The sequence below is a fragment of the Garra rufa genome, chromosome 9 (assembly GCF_049309525.1).
Source record: "Garra rufa chromosome 9, GarRuf1.0, whole genome shotgun sequence".
NCBI classification, from domain to species: domain Eukaryota; kingdom Metazoa; phylum Chordata; class Actinopteri; order Cypriniformes; family Cyprinidae; genus Garra; species Garra rufa.
This window is the reverse complement of record NC_133369.1, coordinates 31,712,371-31,736,433: the sequence shown is the minus strand read 5'-3', so window position 1 is coordinate 31,736,433 and position 24,063 is coordinate 31,712,371.

The following is a 24,063-nucleotide window of genomic DNA, read 5'->3' as shown; positions in this document are numbered from 1 at the left end:
ACTGTGAGCGTGCCGGTAGTGACGCACCAGTGGCAACGAGTTGCGACGGAAGTGACATCATAGGCTGTCGCCGGCCAATTCCATTGTCAAATTTGTACGTTTTCTTCAGACATGAGTCACGCTGACGGCATTCCCCATAATGCCCCCTAGAGGACGCAGTGTCTCGTTCCCTATCCCGGGGGAACCATGGTTACATACTTGTGCTCTGCCATCTCAAGATATTAAAAAACAAATAAAACTTTGCGTGCAGTAGTTTACACAGGACTGACAGGGAATGTGCATTGATACACCTTTATTAAATATGTTATGTGGTTTATTTTGATAGGTTAACTGTTTTTGTAGTGTTAAAGGGTTACTCCACCCCAAAATGAAAATTGGGAAAAAGGAAAGCACCTCTCAGCACGTTCTTAAAGAACACAGTTTTCTGCTTGCTGCAATAAATCGCTAGCTATTTTTCTACACTAAGTCAATTTTGCCTAGATGTTTTCAGAGATGATAGACAGCATGTTGTAGAATAATAATTTAATGAACATCTAATTTTGACAAAAAAATGACATTCTACCTATTTTTTGAATTTAAGGAAAATGTCCCAGCGCAACATCCGACGAGTTTTCCCAGATTGCATCACAAAAACCTTTGTACTTCAAAAAACCACTGTAATTCACCCCAAGATATACCTGTCCTTAACTTTATTTTAAACCAGAGTAAAGACATCTGATATAAAGTGTGACTTTTATTTTCCAAATTTCCTTCTGAATTTAAGTAAAAATAGACAGGTTTTCTTGGTGTTGGTTTGCAGTGCATCTGAAATCTGTCATTTTTATCTTGCATAAATACCCTCAGATCCCGAAAATGCCGTCATTCATGATTATCTTGACTGTGGTGCTCCACATTTGTCTGAGTGAGCTGGACGTGCTGTATCCATCTCAGCCCTGCACTGAAGCGAAGAACAAGAATGCGTATGACACTTTTCTGGACCACCACCTATCCAAAGGCACACCTACGACACGCAAAATAAAAGAATGGCAGAAGTTCATTAACAAAATCAACACCTGGGACAGGCAAAATCAGTCGTTCTTTCCTTACAGTGAAGCAAGTCGGGTCATAGCTGTGTGTTCATCTGGAGGAAAGATGTATGGAGGAAACCTCTGCATCAGCAAGAAGCCTCTAAAATTCTTCACTGCTAAGATCAACGATAGGAAACAAGTCGAGAAAGTCAAATTTCAGGAACAGCATGTTATTCTTGGCTGTGATAAGATTAAAATTGAAAACAAATGTCTACCTATTCATTTTGAGGCTAATGTAAATGATTCTATACCAGATAATAACAAACCAGACTGCAGTGAAGCAATGGCAAATAAAATGGCTAACTTTATTCCTGTTGAGGAGCTTTTGTATGTCTAGACACATGACCTGCAAAAGTATGTTACTTTTTAGCATTGCTTATTTCATTTTTATCAAACCATTGTTAAATGTGATTAAATAAGGATTCCTGATCTTTTTCTCATAAAGGACACACAATATGTATACACACATGCACACACACACACACACACACACACACACACACACACACACACACACACACACACACACACACATTCTATATGCTTTTGCTTCATTAATTCAGTTGTCTAATAAAAAAAAAAAAGATTGCAATTTAACGTATACACATTTGTCTTCCCTTGTTTTAAAATGACTCTTTCTTACATAACAATATGATAAATGATATGATTACAAAAATGTGGAGGAAGCAATCTGTTGTGGTTTTCTTCATCCATCCATCAATTCTCCAAACCATTCATCCTCTGCAGGGTCACATGGCTGTTCTGTTCTACTGAAATAAGTTATATATTGTGTCTCCCTTGCTCCTTACAAAACCTCACCACATAAATACAAAGTAGTGACATAGTAAATAAACTGACAAAAGACAACATGAAGCTGGTTAAATAAATCATGTAGTTTATTATAATAAAATATAGGCCCTCTGATTATGCTAAAAGACACAACTCAGACTTACTTTTTTTTAATAAAAAGGAAATTTCCCAGATATTGTCACAAATTACATGTTAAAAGTCTGCATTACAATATAATTTAAACTGGGTAAGACATTGTTCAATTAGAAAAAAAAAGTGTTTTAGAGCAAAGCGAGCTGAGAGGTAAAAGAGGAAGTTAGAGATAGAAATGTAAGAGAGGGGCAGCGGAAAGTAGATTAACTGTGAGATGAAATGTGAAAATAGTAACTTGATAGACAATGGCTACCAGCAACTGTTTCGATTACAAAGAAAGATTTTGCATCCAAAATCCTGTTTTGTATTCAAAACAAATTACAAATGAGGAACAGATTGCAAATGAATATTCAATTAAAGTAAATAATAATGCTAATAATAAATATAAAAATAATAATATGAAATTGTATAATCATTTTTATCTTTTTTGTACTATACAGTATCTTTTTCTCTGTTTTCACTGGGCAAGAGTAATGTGATATATGTTTGTGTAAATGTTTGACGTGTTAATTATTTTTTACATTAATGTGTGGGACCCCTTCTTTCACAGTTTGAAAGGTCAAGATGTGGTATTTCAAATGAGTATTAAAGTGTGAGAATAAATGTCAATGATCTGGAAACTGTTAGCCACTTCCTTCTCAACCTACTACCATATTGTTTTCCCGCTCATGCTTTTTTTTTTTTTTTTTTTTTTTTTTTTGCTTCTGTGGAACATCTGCATGAGTAGTAAGTCTTACAAGTTCTTCACCTTCTGAAGATCTATGATAAAAAGCAGGTCAAGAGTAACACTTGGCTGTGATCAAAAAAAAAAAAAAAATAATAATAATAATAATAATAATAACAGTGCCACACCATATAATAACAAACCAGAAAGCAATAGCAATTATTATTCCTTTTAAAGAACTGTTTTAAATCTGGACTCATGACCTTGCAAACATGTGACCTCTGAATGTTACTTTTTAGTTTTGCTCATTTAATTTTTTTTTAAATGTATGGCCGCGCCCACTTTTACAGAAAAAAATAAGATGGAATCGAGAGCTGTAAAAGACACGGATCAGAAAAGTAGTCATACAAGTATTCACAAAGTAAATGAATAGCATTTTTAAATGTATGTTACATCATATTACTTTACTTACTGTAGGCTACTTTGTATTCATGTGATATATATAAAAAAGTTAAGTTTGACCTTATATAAAAAATTTAAATCAGGTCAAATATAATTTATAAGTATCAAGCTGAATAAATAATAAGTGTATAATTTGTTAGGATAGGATAGGATAGGATAGGATAGGATAGGATAGGATAGGATAGGATATTTGGTCGAGATACAACTATTTGAAAATCTGGAATCTGAGGGTGCAAAAAAATCTAAATACTGAGGAAATCACCTTTAAAGTTGTCCAACTTAAGTTCTTAGCAATGCATATTACTAAACAAAAATTAAGTTTTGATATAATTATGGTAGGAAATTTACTAAATATCTTTATGGAACATGATCTTTACCTAATATCCTAATGATTTTTGGCATAAAAGAAAAATTGATCATTTTGACCCATACTATGCATTTTTTGCTATTGCTACAAATATACCTGAGCTACTTAAGACTAATTAAGTGGTCCAGGGTAACATATTGTGTGAGAAAAGTTTTAAACATGAAGGACACGTGTTTATTATGATTACAATTTTTATTCAATAAATGATGGAATAAAGCAAAAGCATAAGAAAACAATATATGTGTTTGTATACATACAAAATGCATTCTTTATGGATATCAGCAGACATCCTCACATTACTGCAGTTTCAACATTGGTAAGATAGAAATAAAAAAGCAAAGCTACAAAGTAACATCCAGAGATTTGAATTCTGCAGGTCACGTGTCTAGACATAAAACAGCTCCTCAAAAGGAATGAAGCTGGTATTTGCCATCACTTTACTGCAGTCTTGTTTGTTATTATCTGGTACAGCATCATTTAAATTAGCCTCAAAATGAATAGGTAGACATTTGTTTAGAATTTTATCACAGCCAAGAATAACATGTTGTTTCTGAATCTTGACTTTCTTCACTTGCCTCCTATTGTTGATCTCAGCAGTGAAGAATGTGAGAGGCTTCTTGCTGATGCAGAGGTTTCCTCCATACATCTTTCCTCCTGATGAACACACAGCTATCACCCGCCTTGCTTCTCTGAAGGGAAGGAAGGACTGAATTGGCCTGTCCCAGGTGTTGATTTTGTCAATGAACGCTTGCCATTCTCTTAGTTTGCGTGGATCAGTTGGTGTGTCCTTACGTAGGTGTCGTTGAAGGAAAGTGTCATATGAATTCTGGTCCTTCGCTTTAGTGCAGGGCTGAGATGGATGCAGCAAGTCCAGCTCACTCAGACAAGTGTGGAGCACCACAGTCAAGATGATCATGCATGACAGCATTTTTAGGCTCTGAGGATGTTTGTGTAAATGCAAGAAGGTCATTATTTCATAATGCAGATCTGACATACTGTCAGCATTAACAAGTTAATAATAATAATACACTCTTAAAAATAAAGGTTCTTTATTGGCATCGATGGTTCCACGAAGAACTTTGAACATCCGTGGAACCTTTCAACTGTAAAAAAGGTTCTTAATAGTCATAAAAGGTTTTTAGATTTTTAAAATTTTCTTTAAAATGGTTCTTTTAAGAACTGTTCACTGAAAGGTTCTTTGGGGAACCAAAAATTGTTCTTCTATACCATCACTACAAAAAAAAACTTTTGGAACCTTTATTTTTAAGAGTGTAATACCACCATAAAAACAACGGACATGCTAAATAATTAGGAAAAACATATCACCATAGTGCGAGAAGTCCGAAGTCCTTGTGTTCCGTCAGACGTTTGTCAATGCTTTGTCTCAGATTCAGGTTTATATAGGTAGGTGTGCTGTGGGGCTGTAAGTTTCTAACCACATCTTGACATCTTGACTTGCCTATGGTCTCTCTAAAGCTTGAGACAAAGGTTACCTCAAATTTCTTTCTTTCTTTTCAATCAAAGCAGTATTTAAGAATCAACGATCGTGGTTTTATGGTGACTTTGATGATCTGATCTTGGACCTTAAGACCATTTTGCACAAACATTTTTGATCAGGACAGCTCTAGTGGTCTGTTTCTCTCCATCTAATTTTTAACATAATCTTTTTAAACCTATTTCATCATCAAAAAGTGAAAGCAGTGCAAGTGTAATGGTTGGTAATTTGGCCTCATCTATCATCTGATGTGGCAGTGAGAAATCTTAGAGGTTTTAACAATTACATTTTAAGTCACACTTTGCAGTTAGCAGTTAGGAACCTGCTATTCTCACCACTGACCATAGTATCACTCTGACTCAGCAGAGCACGACTCTGTGTCATGTTTGAGGTTTTGAGAGGATGAAAGCTGTGAGTGTGCACCATCAAGAAGACTAATCGTCATTTTTATTGATGATGAGGACATTTTAAGTTATGAAAACTGCAGGATGTATTAAGCATACAAAGACCTCTTCTGTGTCAAAGGATCAAGGGAAATGTGGTGTCTCATGTAATGCTTCCTTTAAATAGTATTGTTGTCATATGTTATAACTTTGAATACATATCAGTATGAACACAGTACATTCACTAATGTCATTGATATTGATAGTAAGACCTGAAAGTTTAATGCTAATTATTTAATTTTGAAGCAATCTTGTATCACATCAGGTCTTCAGCTTTGTGTAGTGTGCATAGGACTACTAAATAATCTATATATGTGACCCTCGACCACAAAACCAGTCGTAAGTAGCACAGGTATATTTGTAGAAATAGCCAAAAATACATTGTAAGAGTCAAAATTATAGATTTTTCTTTTATGCCAAAAATCATTAGGATATTAAGTAAAGAGCATGTTCCATGAATATATTTTGTACATTTCCTACCGTAAATATATCAAAACTTAATTTTTGATTAGAAATGTGCTAAGAACTTCATTTAAAGGTGATTTTCTCAATATTTTGATTGTTTTGCACCCTCAGATTTTCAAATAGTTGTGTATCTGTCAAATATTGTCCTATCCTAACAAACCATACATCAATGGAAAGCTTATTTGTTCAGCTTTTTTATTTCAGATATCTCAATTTGAAAAAAATGATGCTTATGACTGGTTTTGTGGTCCAGGGTCACATATATAGAGGCATCAAATGAATTGAACTGAAAGGGTTAAAGAAATATAGATTCTTAATAAAAGGAAATTTGGTGTACCACTTCCTGTTGATCTACTTTGTGTCATGCAAGACCACCAGCTAAGTGATCATATACTCACAGAAGGTCTTTCTGCATCTGGTGGGACTGTACCTCTGTACTTCTTACAATATGGTAACGTAGAGTTCCTATTTATGTAGGCCTGTTGTATAAATCTGTATATGTGTTATACAAGAGATTTTTTAAAATGGTAAATTACAAGTTAGCTTAGAAGTTAGTGGACATTTGTCATTTCTTAAATAAATATCTATTATTGATTGATTGATTGATTGATTGATTGATTGAACATTTTTGCCTTTATTCAAACATCCTCAGACCTTGCTGTCATTCTTGGTCATCTTGACTCTCACTCTCCACACCTGCCTGAGTGAGCCGGACATGCTGTACCCATCTCGGCCCTGCACTAAAGCAGAAAACAAGAATGGGTACAACAGTTTTCTTCAACGACACATACGCGAAGGCACACCAACAGATCTGAAAAAAGAAAACTGGAAGAGGTTCCTTAACAGAATTGGCAGCTGGAACAGGACGACTCAGTCGTTCTTTCCCTTCAGTGACAAAAACAATGTTGAAGCTGTGTGTTCATCAGGAGGAAAGATGTTTATGGGCAACCTCTGCATCAGTAAGAAATCCTTTTCCTTCACTACTGTTAAGATTGACAGTAAGAAGAAAATAATCAAAAGTGTCTACTATCAAAAACAGCATGTCATTCTCGCCTGTGATAAATTTGGCAACAAATGTCTCCCTGATCATTTTGAGGCGAATACAAAAAAACGTAAACCAGATAACAACAAACCAGACTGCAGTAAAAAGAGTTTTCTTTATGAGGAAGTGTCTCCCTGGCAGTAATTGTAACAGTAGACAAATTATTGCTTTTTCTGTCGGCTGATAAAATTGATGTTGAAAAATATAAATAAATGTCATATATATGAAACTTTCTTGTTGTTATGTTTCAGAAACAGGCTTTCTTGTTTAGAACACATACAATTCTGAAAAACTGCTTTGTAAGGATTTGTATCCTGAAAAGTGCTATAAACAAATTTTATTAGGTTCTGTAATTATTTTACTCCTATTTTTGACAATTTCACATTCATAAATGGAAGTATTCTAATAAGAAACCCAACTTTATGGTTTTGTTGACTTTGAGCTGTTAATAGGCTACAATCTGGCGCGGATTAACGCACAGGCTTACATAGGCTGCAGCCTAGGGGCCTCATGTGTTCAGGGGGCCTCGGATTGGCCAGACAATTTTTTTTTTTTTTTATACTTAAGCGCGAACCAGGCACGGCACGGCGCAGGGATTCCAGTTTGGATGGGCCAGACCAATTGTGAACAAACGTTATCTAATCACTGTTTAACCTAATAAAAATTACTGACTAATATATGTAATATATAATATAGATTTTAATAGCTTGCTCTTTAAATATTTTGTTGCATTGTAAAAAAGTTTCGGTGCACAGGACGGACTAGAGGTCTGCATTGCCGCGGCTCTCCCGCGGAAACCGCGGGACCCGACCACATTTCTTGCGGCGCGGGAATAAATGTCCAAATAAAAGCGGTTGCGGTTGGTAACTCTGGTGTAATTCGAACGGGAGCGGGCGCTAACAATATCCCGTTCCCGACGTCTTTTCTGAACAGCAAATCTGCGCTTTACTCACTCTTATCGAGCACCCGTTGGCTACAGCCTGCGCTCAAAACAGTTATACACTCGCTGCACTCATAGACCAGTGCTTTCTGCGTCATGCATTTTATTGGCAAGGTCTCATAGGCGCGGGAAGTGCGGGTACTGATGGTGTTTTTTCTGTGGACAACTGTTTATCAGTTTATCAGCGTTACTCCAGAGCGCAAAGCCATGTTTGGAGTGCCAGAATCTTCATAAGGTTATGCTGACTGATTTTTCGATTTTTCTTCTCCAAAACAACTTATACTACTGTTTTGGCAATTAAAATAGTTCAGTTTTGCATGTAATGGCAAAGTGGTTATAATTTCGTTTCTTTTTTATTAAGTTAATTTAGAAAAAAAAAAAAACGTTTGGAGCATTTTTTGTTCGTTAAACGTAAGCTTTTTGTTTCTTAAAATAATGACCAAAGTTGACCTACTCTATGTTTGAGTGCACACACACACACACACACACACACACACACACACACACACACACACACACACACACATATATATATATATATATATATATATATATATATGTGTGTGTGTGTGTGTGTGTGTGCACTATTAGGCGCATATCCAATCGTTTGTGCGGAGAGTGGAAACGCGTTTTATATGGAGGCGCCAGCGTGATCAGTTACATTTTCAGTGGAAACTATTTAACCGTTATTTTTTTGTACTTAGTACTTAACGAAATAAAACAAATCGAAAACAAAAAACTATTTTATTATGTAGCTAATCTGTAAAGATGTATCTCTCTCTAATGAGGAGATGGATGAGGAGGATCGTTAACTTCATCATCACTAGCTGTGTTTCCATCCACCTATTTTTATGCGCATTTTGGAATATGCGCATAAAAATCTCTGATTGGAAACGCGAAAATGCGCATAAATTCTGAAAATGCGCATAAAAAACTTATGCGCACAACTGAGTAGGATAAATTTTTTATCCGATAAGAAAAAATGCGCATAAACTACGATGGAAACACTTTACCGAATAAATTCCTCCATGCGCATTAAAAAAGTCATGTGACTTTGCTCGCTGGAACGGGATAACTTGACTAACCAGCAGACCCATGTTGTTGCACAGCATCAGAAATGTTGTTTTGGTCATTCTGAAATGTTTCCTTCAGCGGTTTCGTCACTTGCCCACCACGGCACCGGCCCTGCGGTTGTTTTGATTATTTTATAGAAATAAAAATCATTTAGTTCAGTTAGAGAACAAACAGTACAATTAAAAACTGAACGCGGCTGCTCAACAGTCACATCCGCGGAATGAGTCCGATTTCATTTATCACATTAGGAGTAAGGTGAGAAAGGCAAGACGTTGCCGAAAGATTTAGTTTTAAAAGTATTTTGGATTGTAAAAAGGCCTGTTGACTATTTTCGTTTATCTAAGGTGATTTTGGAAGTTCATTGGAAGAACATTCGTTTCTTATTTATTTTTTTTTCCACCGTGTTTGCCAATTTTCAGTAGGTCTATTTTTCATTAAACTTTGTGGAATTTATTTAACAGTTGTTTATTTGTTTTTGTTAATAAATTAATAATTCTATGTTTAAAATAGACTAAGTGAGTTTGTCGTACTGTTTTGTTGTTGTCCATTCAATGAATTGACGCCGAACTGCCGCTAAATCGAAAGTGAAAGTAAAATGCTTACGGACATTTACAAGCTTTTAAAAGCGCATAAAAGCGTGGAAACGAGAGAAAACTATCCCTCAACCTTTCCCTCGGTGATACCGGTACTGCCCGTGTTGTCACATGTCAATTAACCGCTGGGGAAATCTGAAAATTATTATTTTCATGACTTCTATTTTTTTTTTTTTTTTTACTGCAAGTTTATCAGGAAGTGACGATTTTGTTCTCTTTGTCTTGTTGGATGGAAACGGTGCTTTAAATTCGCATTTTTGGATGGAAACATAGCTACTGACACAGAAAACACCAGTTTATTAATAAATAATTAAATGTCTCCTTGTGGTCTGCGCTTGAGTGCGGCTATATTACGTAAACGCTCATCTATCGGGTATATAGCCTAAGTAATGAAATTAATATAAAGGGGCGATTTGTCCACGAATGGCTAAAATGAACAACTATACTAGTCGACTAGAAAAAACTTTAGTCGGAGGCAGCCCTTATTCCACATATTTGCAGTCCATTCTGGGTTGAGCCAGGACCCTGAGTGGAATGAGCAAGCGGAATATTCAGAAATGCACTCTCCGCTCACATGCTCTGATCGGAACAAACCCGAACCACTGTCTGCTGAATTTGCGCAGAAGCATCAAAGACAGGTTAGACATAACCAGCTTTTTAAAATTAACTTTTTAAAACTAATATTTAGACTATTTTAGCACACATTATGAGCTTACTGACTATTTTTTTTATAATTCTTGACAAAATTAGAATATATTTTTTTGAAGAAAAATTTTGGATGGGCCTGTTGAAAAGTGGGTGGGCCTAGGCCCGTCAGGGCGCGAACAAAAGAAGACCCTAATTGGCCAATAAGAAACATTTAAAAAAAAAAAACAAGCAGGTGATTGGGTAGATGTGAATTGGTTATCCAATTAGCTGCTGCTGGTCAAATCATGTCAATCATTTTCATTTAAGTCACTGCTATTGCTGGACGGCATAGTGGCAGAATGGCTAAAAGAAAGCATGAAAGTGGAGCACAAAAACGTAAATTACTAAAGTTACACTTGAAGGAAAGGGGGGGAGGGGGCCTCACACAAAGAGCAGCCTAGGGGCCCCTGACGACCTTAATCCGCCCCTGGCTACAATGTATTTTATTTATTAGATTATGTAATATCTATATAAATAGATTCAATGTTTTCTTTATATAGCATGCATCAATATAAGACAATAAAAGAGTAATCCATAATTGCTTTAATGTCTTCCGAAAGGACTGAGTCATATGGTTCAAAAGAGCTAAAAAGCTTGACGTGTCATAGCAAGTCTCAGGATTTTGGTTATATAATTGAATATTGAAACTCAAATAGAGAAATACCTAGCAGAAGGGTGGAAAAAACACGACGTGGTTTAGCTAAAGGAAGCGAAAACATACTGTCCACAAGAACTTCACAAACGTAGGCACCAACACGTCTGCAGAATTTCGGTAAGTAGGCTATCATTAAATATCATCTTGCCCATTCACGTGTATAGAGTAGCCTAGCATGCTTTTAGATAGACAGGACCACGCGTATGTCACAGAGGCCAGCACAGCTGTGGTTTAGCCTATATAGCATGCTATTTTTAGATGACTGAGAGAGGACCTGAGCTAGGAGCCGCGTCTGCAAAGCGGAATTTATTTGAGGAACATGCCTTTTCTCTTTCTTCCCAAACAGGTCTTCAAAATGATTGCTTTTTTGCTACTTATGGCTTTTATCTTGCCTCAAAGTCACTCAGCGGATACAAACTCTAAGCCTTGTATGCCAGCGAAGTACAACAACGCTCATAATGTTTTTCTCAAGCGCCATATTCCCGAGGAGGTGCCAAAAACGTGGGACAATAACGCCTGGGAAACTTTCCTGAGACGGATTAAAACGTGTGGCAGACCGACGCAGTCGTTCTTCCGTGCCAACGAGAAGCAGCGGGTGGAAAATGTGTGTACTAAAGCCGGGGGTAAGACCCTGTCCGGTAACCTGTGTATCAGTAAAGAGAAATTCTTCTTCGTCACGGTGCGGGTCGATATCAATGAGGGAGCGTGTGGGATCAGAAACATCCGCAATGAGTCCAAACACATCATCCTCGCCTGTGAACAGATAGGAGATGCCTGTCAACCCGTTCATTTCGAAGGAAACCCTGAAAGCAAAGCGCCAAGCAATAACCAGCTGGACTGCGGCTCTAAAGGGAGCTCTGGGACTAAAACTACCGTGATAAATGTGTTTACTTTTCTGCTTCCTTTGGTAGCGATGGCTTACATTTTGTAAGAGGCAAACTATATTTTCAGTGCTTCTTCTGTATGATAAAAGCATGCATTAGCTACTTTGTTGTGTTTCTATTTGTTTGTTTTTAACATTTGTTATAATAAAACCTTTTAAAATACACAAGGTTCATATTTGTGCATACAAACAATAGATCGACTGTCTTTGACAGCTGTTGCCTCAACAGCTGAATTATTTAATGGCACAGAGTTCCCTTTGGATCATATTTTATTCTTGAACAAAATCCGCTTTTTCTAAAAATCCATGCAAGCTTTCTGTGTTTGGTGTAGATTTGCTCAATGGGCCCTTGCTCATGAAACTTAAATACGTGAGGAAATTCTGAGTAATTCACAACGCTTCACGTCCGATTTGATAGTTAAGCCTATAACTAAGTCCCAAATGACGCACTATGCACTTATGTATATGCACGCAACCATGTAGTGTATGAATTATATACGGTTATTTTTCACAGCGGCAAAGTATTATAATATCTAATTTTTTAAACAATTTTACTAAGTATAAAAAAGCAGTAACCAGTAGGCTAATATTGACTTCTCCATTGTTGTAGGCAGTCGTTGTACAAGTAAGATAGGGAGCAGGTGTACATTTCTTTCCAACCAACTAACATTTTTAAAATACGAACATTTTCATGAATTCGAAATACGAACCATACACAAAAAAATTTTCTGCTCGTGTTTCATGAATGAGGCCCATTACGCTAATTTGTCTTAAAAGCTGTGGAACAGGTGGTTCGGGGTTAGGAAGTTATGGTTGAACAGAAACCATAACCGAGACGACTGAAGTGAGATAAATTAATCAGCATTTAAAAATGCAGAAGTGATATGTTGTGGAATTGGGGGAGGCAGGGTTATACTCTTTTATAACATGGCAATATGATGAGGTTAAACGATTAGTTTACTTCCAGAATAAAAAAATTCCTGATAATTTACTCACCCATATTGTCATCCAAGATGTTCATTTCTTGCTTTCTTCAGTCAAAAAGAAATTAAGGTTTTTACATTCCAGGATGTTTCTCTATTAAGTGGACTTAAAATGGGATCCAAATTGCAGTTTCAAAGGGCTCTACACAATCCCAGCCGAAGAAAAAGGGTCTTATCTAGCGAAACGATCTGTCATTTTCTAAAAAAAAATTAAATTAAATAAAATAAATGTATATACTTTTTAACCACAAATGCTCTTCTTGCACTAACTTGACTTCACGCATTATGTAATCACGTTGGAAAGGTCATGTGTGACGTAGACCGAAGTACCAACCCAGTGTTTACAAAGCGAACATGCAAAGAAAGTCAAACGGCATTTACAAAAAAGGTAAAACAATGATGTCAGATGATTTTGAAGTTGGTGGAGAAAATGGGAGTATTTCACCCCATACCTTTTTGACCTGAAGTAGGCCTACACAGTTGAAGAACTAACCACATGTGTCCTTTACAACATGAAGGGCGAGAGCAAGACCAGCATTTGTGGGTGAAAATTATAATAAATGTTTATTTTTATTTTTAGAAAATGATCAATTGTTTTGCTAGATAAGACTCTTATTCCTCAGCTGGGATCGTGTAGAGCCCTTTGAAGCTGCATTGAAACTGCAATTTGAACCTTCAACCCACTGATCCCCATTGAATACCGGAATTTCTTTTCGACTTAAGAAAGAAGGACATGAACATCTTGGATGACATGGGGGTGAGTAAAATATCAGGAAATTTTTATTCTGGAAGTGAATTAATCCCTAAGGAGTCCTTAAAGGATTGTAATTGTAACACTAGTTGAGGTAATTTGAAATAATAAATAGAAATAAGCAAAAAAAAAAAAAAAAAAATCATGTTATATAAACTACTTTGGAACATCTATAGGCCCACTACTTGACATTTAAAGATCCCAGTGCTTTTCTTTTCCTGTTTCATGGGGTTTTAGACTTTTTGTAACACGCTGTAATTCTAACATTGATCTTCATATCTTTTAAATTGTAAATTTCTGGCTGCAGGTGCAACCTGCATTTAAATGCACTTGTTTGCCGCCAGGGGGCACCACTTCTCCTCATTTTCCTCGGTTGACTGAACAGAATAGGCCCATTAACTTATAAACCTAAACAAAACGTCAAGATTCGTGTTAATGAAGTCAAATTTCCCTTGCTTGTTAGTACTTGTTGAGTACTACGTTATATACTATACTATACAAGCTAGTATGGCAGATGAGTTGTACAGCGTGGACTAATTTGTGAAAACAATTATCTCTGAACTCCCTCAGAAAGGACATACATTGCACGTGGCAATTCATTTTGTCAATTGTTCCCTTTTTTTCTCAATAAAATTTCTTTACAACTCATTATTAAGACTTCTTGGCATCAGAGTAAGTCTTCTATCTACAAAATGTATCTGAATCGATTTTAAAGTGTTACTAATTTTTGTGTAATTTTTTGTGTAAAAGAACCCTTTTTTGTATAAATGGTTCCACAAAGAACCTTTAACATCTGAAGAACCTTTCTATTTCACAAAAGGTACTTTGTGGCAAAAGTGGGCTCTTCAGATTATAAAAAAGTAAGAAAGAGATGGTTCTTTACAGAACCTTTGACGGAATGGTTCTTTGTGGAACCAAAAATGGTTTATCTATGGCATCGAAGAACCCTTTAAAGCACCTTTATTTTTAAGAGTGTAGTATGGTAGGTGAGTTGTACAGCGTGGACTAAGTTGTGAAAACAATGATCTCTGAATTTCCTCAGTAAGGATTTGTTACCTCACTTTATCCACAAGATGACACTAGTGCACAAATTTATAATCGCACAGCAGGAGGCGCTTCATTTTGGCAATCAGCCCTTTTTTACCTCAATAAAATTTCTTTACAAGCTCATTATTAAGACTTCTTGGCATCAGAGGGAGACTTCAATCTACAAAACGTCCTATTATTAATTTTAATCTCAACTGATTAGATTCAGAATTCTCTCCTTCTTTTTCCTCACTTCGTGTTATGTGTTATTTCTAGCCTAACCCCTACAAAAATTAAACACGGTTTTATTATAGTTAAAGTGTAACAACCATGATTTTGGCATATTGATGTACCATTTTGCCTTTTTGGTTTTATTTGTCGTAAAACCATGGTTCATTTTTGCAAAGCAAGCAAACCTAATTGCAAAAATGATTCCTCATTCCGTATTATCTAGCATGCAAAAAACAATTCATCATGTGAACAGGGTATGCAAAGGAACAGTATATATGAAACAAGACAACTCACACGACCAACTGCTTCTACAAGGCTTTTCTAGACATTCTGAAGTACAGACATTTTACAATTGCATAATCACACAGAAGCCGAGGAGCCACAAGGTATTACAGACTTTCTTAGGTTAGGCTGGTTAGGCTGGTCAAACAAACAGAGCAATGTTTTCATAGTGCCACAAAGCCACAGCGCTAAAACTTTTCTGGGAAATTAACGAAAAATTACAGCACCTTTAACCTCTCCTTAACCTCTCCACCCATTAAATCACTTGTTCCCTGGGCTCTCCATGCGCAGTTATTGTAATGTGTTACAGGAATCTGGCCTTTCTTTACAAGAATTCCACCACATTTCCACCCTTTTTCTTTCTCTCATTGCCCTCTGAATTTCTCTCTTTCATTCCATTTTCCATATTCTTCCCATCGCTTAAGCACAGTAAATGTAACTAGATGTTTACACTTCATTTTAAAAATTGAAACTGAAATTGAACTGAAAGCATGATATCCTTAACACCCTGCAGTCTTCAGGAAAATGTTGTGCTCTTTCAAAATGAGACGCCACTGAGCAACTATCAATCAAGCCTTAAGCTCTGGCAAGCTGGCACTGACTTCAGTCAATAGGTCATGACACAAATATGACATTAGGCAAATCAATACATGCACACACCAGGCAAAGCCAGTAAATGTAACAATTGGTTTTGAGAAAAAAGGAGGAAAGAATGAACTGAAAGAATGAGTGAAGAGTGAAAGGCAGGGGGTGTGCTGAGGGGTGGCGGTAGGGTAGAAAAGGGTGGAGTGTTAGAAACCGGGCCTGCACTCAAATTGAACTTTATTGCCAAAAAAAGGCAAGAAAATAAGAGGTTTAAACACAAACTAAGGTGAGAGGCTGGGAAAAGCCTTTTGCTTTTCTTCCCATGTGCTTTCTTTTTCTCCTCTCCTTAAGTTATAATTTTATTGTCATATTGCACATGCCTACTTATTACTTTCCTCGTGTTATCAAAAGGCTTAAGGTGAGCTAAAAAGTGAGGATAAATCACTCTGAATTTTTGGTGGCACAGCATGTAAAAGCAATGATGAATTGACTTGGAACTTGCAGTTCAGTAAGTGACTTAAAAATAAAGGTACCTTAAATGGTTCTTCACAGCGATGCCATAAAAGATCCATTCAGTCAGAGGTTCTTTTAAAAAACATCTCTTTCCTACCTTTTTATAACCTAGAGAACCTTTTTTGCCACAAAGAAACTTTTGTGAAAGGTTCTACAGATGTTAAAGGTTCTTTATGGAACCATTTAGGCAAAAAGGTTCTTCTATGGCATTGTGAAGCACCTTTATTTTTAAGAGTGTATGAGTGTTAATTCGTTAGCCATTCTGTGAGTATATTCATGAAAAGCTATCGTCAGATTAATACAAAACAGGAAAGATTTGTAATCCTTTCCTTTTAAGGAAACTATATAATAAAAGAACTGACTCCTAAGACTTGTTCACACCACTGAACCTTTACAGTGCATACCCAGACTTTAGATGACTGAAAGGTACTAAAAGATGTGGGTGGAAGAGTTCATTTATACAGCATTTTGGATTCAAATCAAGACACGAGGACTCTTAACAAAATAATAGCCTCAGAAATCCCCCACTTAGAGAAAAATAAAGAGAGAGAGGAAGAGATCTACCATACATTATAATTAAATTTAACTCTGTTACCTCAGTTACACTCTGTTCTTCTTTCTTTTCAAAAAAAAAAAAAAAAAAAACTTAGGTCAGCTGCTAGTGATCAAAGGTATTGTTTGAATGTTTGATTCAATACCTTATATTTACCTAAACCTACATTTAGTGTTTTAATAAACAGCTCTGTTCAATATTTCTGCATTGTTCTAACATGAAACCGATCTTTCAACTTCCAGACTAAAACCATCAGGGGAAAACAAACAAGAAACAAATGCTTTGGCACAGAAAGCGGTTAACGTGGATGCCTGGTGGGTTAGGAACGAGCCTTTTCATTTAGAGTGCCAGTTTTAACGCACACACTTAACAGCAGCCCCAGATGACTGAGGTTTGTTGAGGTAAAAGAGTTCATTTATGCAGCATTTTGAAGCACGGTCAACAAACAAAAGTATTGCATTCTGAAAAGTCCAGAACAAAGGGAAGAAAGAAAACAGCTTGATAGTAATTGGTGTCATAGGACACCAAGTCAAAGGTCAGGTCAAGTTTAGTTTAGCTGGAGTGGGCCGAGAAAAAGATGAACCACATTGACAAGATAATCAACGTGTGTGTTTCAGTTGAGCGTTTTATTCAGAGGGAACCAGGATGGAGAACAGAAGACAGTAGGAAGTGATTTTAGAGATAAGAAGCCAGCCGAATGTTTGGCTACTGCCTCACCATTCCGAGACTGATTTGACTAAAGTAGGATAAAGACTGAATTAATGATTAGAGAGAGAGCGGATGTGTGTGTGTAAGAGAGGGAGAATAAAGGAGGAGGAAAGGGGGAGATGGAAAGTGGAATGGGTTGATAATGAGCAAAGGGTGGACTGAGACAGAATGAACAACACATGGGGAGAAAAAGGAGGAACATGATGTATATAGAAGGAGAAAGAAAGAGGAACAGCTTGATTAAAGAAATCATGTGGTTTCTGTTAAGTTTCAGTGGGTATTGATGGATATATAGCGGTAATGAGTCAAATAGTCAAGCATGATCTAGAATTACTCCTTCAACCAAATTAATTTAGCTAGATCTGCACTATAAAATCAGCCGTTCGTCAGATGACTGAGTGAGTGTTTGGGTGAGCAAGGAAAAGAAATTCCTATTTTTAATAATGTTGATGATGAGTAAGAGTGGGGAAAAACGTTAAAATCAAATGTTCACAGTATTGTTAATTATTAGTTCATAAATATCATAAGAATAAGTTTTTGAGAAGTGGCATCACATTACATTTTACAAAGTGAACTAACCGTGTCTTGTCATAAAAAGGTCAAACTTTCTTAAATAAAAAGGGACATGTTGGCACAATCATATTACACACAATCATGAGGGTATGATATCTTTTTTTTTTTTTTTTTGCATGCTGGTTGCATGACGTGAATAAATATATTCAATATTAAAAAAGCAGAGAAGCAGTAAATTATTCATAAATTATTACTTAAATGGTTTCCCTCTTAAAGAATTATTTTTACATTTTTATTTTCTGTATTGTGACATCAGGAACTCTGTATGTTACATTTTGGCATTATGCCCCTTCAAAATATTTTTGTCAATTTTATTACAGAAATTAAAGACATCGTAGATGATGTGTATACATTTTATTAATGTATTTTTGAATAAACGTACATGAAAATCATGTTATTGACCTATTTGTCAGTCTGTGTGTGTGTGTGTGTGTGTGTGTGTGTGTGTGTGTGTGTGTGGGTGTGCAGCTTTGGCTACACTTGTGAGAGTCAGATGTTCTCAGAAACATAGCGAAACATGTTAAGAATTAGCTTGTGAGGACTTTTGAACAGCCTGAAAGGGTGTTTAGTTCTCAAACTAATAATGTTGACAGGATTGTGTAAGATTCTGGGTCAAGTTGTGGGAACATTGTATTAAAATCATTGTGTTTATACAGTTGAATTCAAAAGTTTACATACACCTTGCAGAATCTGCAAAATGTTAATTATTTTACAGAAATAAAAGGCATCATACAAAATGTGTTATTTTTTATTTAGTATGAATCTGAATAAGATATTTTACATAAAAGGTGTTTACACACAGTCCACAAGATAAAATAATAGTTGAAAATGCTAAAAATTGCACTGTTCAAAAGTTTACATACACTTGATTCTTAATACTGTGTTGTTACCTGTCCCTTGTTTTTCCTGAACAGTGAAACTGCCCACTGTTCTTCAAAAATCCATTGAGGCCCCTCAAATTCTTTGGTTTTTCAGCATTCTTGTGTGTTTGAACCCTTTCTAACAATGACTATGATTTTGAGAACCATCTTTTCACACTCAGGACAACTGAGGGACTCATATGCGACTATTACAGAAGGTTCAAACACTCTCTGATGCTCCAGAAGGAAACACAATGCTTTTAATGCCTTGTCTTTTCGTCTGAAGCATCAGTGAGCGTTTGAACCTTCTGTAATAGTTGCATATGAGTCCCTCAATTGTCCTCAGTGTGAAAAGATGGATCTCAAAATCATACAGTGTTGGAAAGGGTTAAAAAAAAACCCAAAGAATTTGTGGGACCTGAAGGATTTTTCTGAAGAACAGTGGGCAGTTTAACTCTCCAGGACAAAAAAAGGACTGCTTATTTTGGTAAAATAATGAACAGTTTACAGATTCTGCAAGGTGTGTGTAAACTTTTGACTTCAACTGTATGTCCTTCCTAACATAATGAAACCAACTTATGAGTGTGTGGCGTCGTGGATGAGAGAAGGTGTGATTGTGTGTGGTGTTTCAGACATAAACGTGTAAACCAATGTGCTGGTGGCATGTGTTTGGGGTTATGTGAGTCCCCGGAGTGGAGTATCACTTACCCTGCTGAGATTTTGGCAAGAAGAGTGAGAAGCAGAAAGAGAGAGAGGAAGAGAGGGAGGGAAAGTGAGAGAAATGTAAAATGAAACCCTAATTCCTCAGAAGTGCACAGAAATATTTATGCCCTCATTGCCAAGCACCTCTCCTTACTGCCTTCAACTCTCTCACTCTTTCTGTGTCTTCTTTGTCTCTCATCCTTTTCTCCATCTTTGTCATTCCCCGTTGGGCTTTGATCTCTTTCTCTCACTTATTCTTTCCTCCTTTCACCAGGCCCGAACAAAGTAATAAAAAATGACCTAAGCACAAAAGAACAAAAGATAAGTGGGTGGGAATGAAAACGGGTAAGGCAAAGAGGGGGGAAAGGGGGGATGAAAAGAGAAAAGAGGAGCGAGAGGGTGTTCGGTGTCACGGGCCACCCAGGACAGGCAAGATTTTGTAAATGTTTACCAGGAAACATCAATTGAAGTGCTTTGCTAATTTCCTATTTCACCTGTTTCCACACTGCTGGTTTCTCCTCAGGTCAAACGTGTGTTTTCATATGCAAGAATGCCTTTTAGCTTTGAACATCATTTCTTGATGGTGGGCACAACCCACTAAGTGGGGTATTTAGATATTCCATTGATAACTCTTCTCTCTTGCTTACAGGCCTGCAGCTAACAAGTTAAAAAGTCAACAAATACTTACAAAGGGGACGCCGTAAAGGAGAGATTAGGACGGCGATAAGAAGACAAATAGCTCCATTGATATGAAAGTGTAATGACTATCGTCTGTTGTTGTTGTACGAAGAGGAACATGTGTGGACATGAAGCTATTGTGTGAACACAATCGGCAAGGTGTGTGATGTGTGACGCATCGCCTCGCGCTATCTCTGTCAAGTGCTTGTAATACAAGCGTCGCGCTTTGTCAACATGCAGCGAGCGGCCGCGACCCCACGGGGCTACATTCCTCTCTATAAACGGGAAAAGAAAGTCCTACAATAAGGAACAACTTTGTGTGGGATGCTTAAAACTAATAATCGTAAAACTGAAGTGTGTGGGGACTGGGAGGCTGTGAGTCACAAAGTATTTTGAAGCGAGGGTGATTCGGTGTTGCCAGATCTCTCAAGAAAAACAAACAGTTGTGTTATGGTAATGAAATATGAAAAAGGAAAGCACTTAAGTTAATCAGTCAACATAGAAACATTTTTTCAAAAAATAGACTGCATAAAATTCAAATAACAAATTAGTTATTTTTTATTTATTATTAGATCTATATTATTTTACAAAAATAGGCCTAACTAAAATATTTACATAATTTGACACTTAATTAATTATGAATGTATATATTATAGATCATTTATTTATTATTGATAAAAAAATACCATACACCTGTGGTGATTGTTAATGCCAGCATGTCTGAAATAGGCTATATTTGAAAGCTACAAAATGTGGTCAGATTTTATTTTCAAACATAAGCTAATAGACGCCATACTGAATTTAACATGGATGAAAATGAGACTTACAGTAGAGTCTTTACAACTCTATTTCATGACCTCACTCGTAAAATTTTGTATGATTTGTCTAGACCCCAGTGAAGGGTAGGTTTAGGGGCGAGGATTGGGGTAGGTCATTCGTACGAATTCATAAGTCATATTGGGGAACTCGTCAAATACGTACGATTTAGCAAAAATCGTATAAATTTGTACAACCTCACACCTTAATTAGCCATGCACCTCATAGAATATGTATGAATTCATACGAATTGGGGAACTTGTAAAATATGTACGATTTAGCAATAAACTTATGAATTCGTACAACCTCACACCTTACCCAGATAGCACATGTCTGCAAGATGTCTGTTAAAAATCACTTGATCTAGAAAGCATCTGCTGTGTACAAACATCTGACAGACGCCTGTAAGATGTCAGTTTAACATACATTCTAAATCATCAACATCTTAAAGACATCAAATAGACGTCTGTTGGACATCTGATAGGAAACTACCAATAGACGTATTGCAGATGAGCAAACAATCTAAAAAATACGTCTTGCAGATGTAAATGTAGACGTCAAATAGACGTCTCCCAGATGTAGGGGAGAGCGGGGCACAACCTAACGCGGGGTTAATTGTAACACGCGTGGTTTAAATATTTCCACACGTGCTAGCATAACCAAATTTATGGTGTTTACTAGTTGCCATAGCAACACTATGCAGAGAAAAAAAGAGCGCCAGAATTCAAAAGCCTTTTGAAGATATCGCTGAATATTTATTTTACCATAGTAAAAGTACATTTCTGGCTGAAGTAAACTTTTCATTTCAGTTTTTAATATTCATTTAAAATTAGACAAATCTGCTATTATTTTAATCTCCAATTTGTTATTTATCAGTTTAGATGCTTTATTAATGCTTTGCAAACCAGCAGAAGACACTAACCTGTTTTAAACTCCAGTCGCGCAGATGGGGAAAGATGTAACACTGTGTTACAATATTCCCCGCTGTTATTAAACTATGCTATTCTGTGACATAAGCGGTGCAGTTTACACTATTTACTTCTAAGGATTTTGATAAGATACCTCAAGAAACAGGTGAATAAAGGCTGACAATCAATGTTTAATGTTCAGAAGTTATTATTTCAAGTAATGTAAAGCATTTTGGCTCGTTTATGTGTGTGGTGTTCTATGAGAGCTGTGTGTGGAGGAGTGGAGTGTTCTTCTGAATGTCTAAATGTGCTAAATGTGTCCACATTGTTTTGAACTACTGTACAGCTGTGTGTTGCGATCAAAGCCGTTCAAAGCATTGTTGCGATGTGTTCATTTTCAAATTCCAAAATTCGATTATTTTTATTTTTTTTAAAAACGTCATTACTTCATTTGAAAATGTTAACACATGTATTTTACTGACAAAATATTTTAGTTTGTTGTGTATATTTATTTCATTCGATCAGATAACATTTTAAGCTGTCATATGGTCGTGTTACAACGTGCCCATCAGATGTTACAATGTACCCCACCTACGGGGCATGTTGTCACGTTTCACTTCCTTTCTTTTGAGGCAAATAACGAAAAACGTATACACTGTAAATATGAAACAAAGCGATATATTTGTACTAGACAAGTGTGAAAATAACGTGGATAAAAAATTGTACTCTGAACCCCACGTGGATTTACATAAACCGCGAAATTCAAAAAGTGTTAGGTTGTGCCCCGCTCTCCCCTACTTGTGCTTTCAGGGTAGCCATCATATTAAAAATATCGTCGAAATCATACGAATTGGGGAACTCATAAAAAATATGTATGATTTAGCAAATACCATATGAATTTGTATGACCTTACACCTCAGTTAGCCACCTCATAAAATATGCACAAACTGTAATGAGATCGAGTTGGTCTTTACAATGGTAGGCACTAGGGCTGTGCAATATATCGAACGATATTGTGAGGCGCGTTTAGTCAATGAAGCCGGTGCATTCGATATTTAGCGCGATATGGCGTAGCTTGTCAGAGATTTACGTCTCTGTGTATCAATTGCCGCTCCAGCGGAACCTGAGCGGAACGCACGTGATGGAGATTTACTACTAATCAAAGCACCGGCTTCATTGACTAAACGCGCCTCACAATATCGCTCGATATATTGCACAGCCCTAGTAGGCACTGTATAAACCCAGCAGGCACAGTCATAAGACATTGATATTTGGTTACATTTAAGTTCCGACGTCGCGTGACCAAAATTCAATGTCAATGTTAATTTGATGTCCACAACGTTGATATTTGTTGTTTTTAGGTTGCGTAACTAAAATCCAACGTTAAGTCAACATCAAATTGGCATCAAATACTGACGTCAACCTGGTTTTCATTCTTACCCAAAATCAACATCTGTCACCTGACATTTTCACAATTTATAACTTTATGGAGTTTTTGTCCACTGAAAGATTCCTCAGAAACACGTGTTGTCAGCTAAACAGTCAGTTGGTGTGTTGTTGTACAATCATACTGTACTTTTATTTCTCACAGCATTGTTTCATTCCTGTCAAAAGTTAAATAGGGTCTATACAGTCTATCCCCCAAAACTATACTTTATTCAGTATATCCTCTATGTATAGCCAAAAACAGACCCGCGATTGTCCATTTTGTAAAAGAATTAAAAAAAAAAATCAGGGTTATAAATTTCGTTTAAAATAAGCGGACATGGCAACACCGGATTAACTGCACAGCTCTAGCGGTCCATGCTGTCACCCCGGTAACCCGCGTATGAAAATCTGCAGTTCGCTGTGGCGCGGAAGACCATCCATCAAAAGTAAATGGTTAACGACTTCTTTGTACGTCTCACATTCATCATCCAGTCTCCATGGCCCGCGTCTTCATTAGAGAGCCAAACTTCGCCTCTCCACCTTTTTTTTACCAAGCCCCTACCCCCCATATGCCCGGCTCTTTTCTTCCGCTTCAACAGCAGGGGTGAGGGGTAGACTAAAGACCCTCGGGGACGCTCCTGCAACCTCCTGGCCTCTGCTGGGTCACCTTTTGTGCCCCTTTTGTGT